General features: G+C 46.1%; 1 pseudogene; it reads left to right on the top strand.

The window, feature by feature from the left end:
* The first annotated feature begins 488 nt into the window (after positions 1 to 488).
* On the top strand, positions 489 to 606 carry LOC126254314 (5S ribosomal RNA; annotated as a pseudogene).
* Positions 607 to 1,916: the final 1,310 nt, after the last annotated feature.

The following is a 1,916-nucleotide window of genomic DNA, read 5'->3' on the forward strand; positions in this document are numbered from 1 at the left end:
GACAAGAGGAGAATAGAAGCTTTTGAAATGTGGTGCTACAGAAGAATGCTGAAAATTAGATGGGTAGATCACGTAACTAATGAGGAGGTATTGAATAGAATTGGGGAGAAGAGGAGTTTGTGGCACAACTTGACGAGAAGGAGGGACCGGTTGGTAGGACATGTTCGGAGGCATCAAGGGATCACAAATTTAACATTGGAGGGCAGCGTGGAGGGTGAAAATCGTAGAGGGAGACCAAGAGATGAGTACACTAAGCAGATTCAGAAGGATGTAGGCTGGAGTAGGTACTGGGAGATGAAGAATCTTGCACAGGATAGGGAAGCATGGAGAGCTGCATCAAACCAGTCTCAGGACTGAAGACCACAACAACAACAACAAATGCTGTATCTCTACGGACAGTGCTAATGAAACAAACTAAAAATAGTATTTCCAAGGAATAAATGACTTAGCCTCATGTAGCGGTTTAAGTACTGCGACTACTCCGTTCGGGCAACGGCCTTGCCGCAGTGGATACACCGGTTCCCGTCAGATCACCGAAGTTAAGCGCTGTCGGGCGTGACCGACACTTGGATGGGTCACCATCCAGGTCGCCATGCGCTGTTGCCATTTTTCGGGGTGCACTCAGCCTCGCGATGCCAATTGAGGAGCTACTCGACCGAATAGTAGCGGCTCCGGTGAAAGAAAACCATCGTAACAACCGGGAGAGCGGTATGCTGACCACATGCCCTTCGTATCCGCATCCTCAGCTGAGGATGACACGGCGGTCGGATGGTCCCGGTGGGCCACACGTGGCCTGAAGACGGAGTGCAGTGCGCTACTCCGTTCACCAAAGCCATGGACGACGTGTAAACGCACCGAGGTGCGTAACGCCTGCGCTGTCTTCGAGAGGTGTGAAAGACAGGGGTGCTCGTGATTGTGTGTGTGTTATACCGCGGTGATTTTAGAATCTTGATTAAGTTCATCTTAAAGGATGTTTGAGAGACCAGATGTCAATTTAGATTTTTTAATTTCTTATCTTATACAGACTAATACACATTGATCTTGCCAAAAGCCGAGAAGCGATTCTTCTTGGTGTTTTAGCTCACTGTGACACTCTGGGATTCTCACTGGTCACTCTGGGATGCTCTCTGGGGCACTCTGCGATGGTCTATGGGTCACTCTCAGTTGCTCTCTGTCAAATACTGGTAATAGTTGCCACATTATTTCCGTGCTCATCGAATAGCATTACATGTTTCTTTTAAATTTTTATTTATTGATTGATTTTATTGTATCACGTACGAGTAACTTCATTACGTCATCCATCAAGGATGCAGCTAGCGAGATCTACATGTTAATTCTGAGTCCACTCAACAAGCGATCAAAGAAGGTAACAGTTCTTTAGAGAAACACATAACTATTATTGCGTGTAAAACGGAGCTGTGATATCCAGAACAGCTGTTTTGAAAACACCTGATTTTACTGGTTTTAGCCGTTCTTCACTGCATCGTGTGACAGGTGAGTGTAAGGCCACACATTCTTTGAAGTCTCCCAGGAAAGAAAAATCACGTAAGAAGCTTTGAGAATGTGTTGACGAGCTCTATAAAAAATGGTTCAAATGGCTCTGAGCACTATGGGACTCAACTGCTGAGGTCATTAGTCCCCTAGAACTTAGAACTAGTTAAACCTAACTAACCTAAGGACATCACAAACATCCATGCCCGAGGCAGGATTCGAACCTGCGACCGTAGCGGTCTTGCGGTTCCAGACTGCAGTGCCTTTAACCGCACGGCCACTTCGGCCGGCGACGAGCTCTACAAAAACGCTATACGTAGTAAAGAACATGATTTTTTTTTTTTTTTGTAACGACTTGCCAACAATTGACGAAGTGCTTGATACCGAGAACGTAGATCCTGATTTGGGCAGTTTTTCAGAGAACG

This window comes from Schistocerca nitens, chromosome 4 (assembly GCF_023898315.1).
Source record: "Schistocerca nitens isolate TAMUIC-IGC-003100 chromosome 4, iqSchNite1.1, whole genome shotgun sequence".
In the NCBI taxonomy this organism is placed as follows: domain Eukaryota; kingdom Metazoa; phylum Arthropoda; class Insecta; order Orthoptera; family Acrididae; genus Schistocerca; species Schistocerca nitens.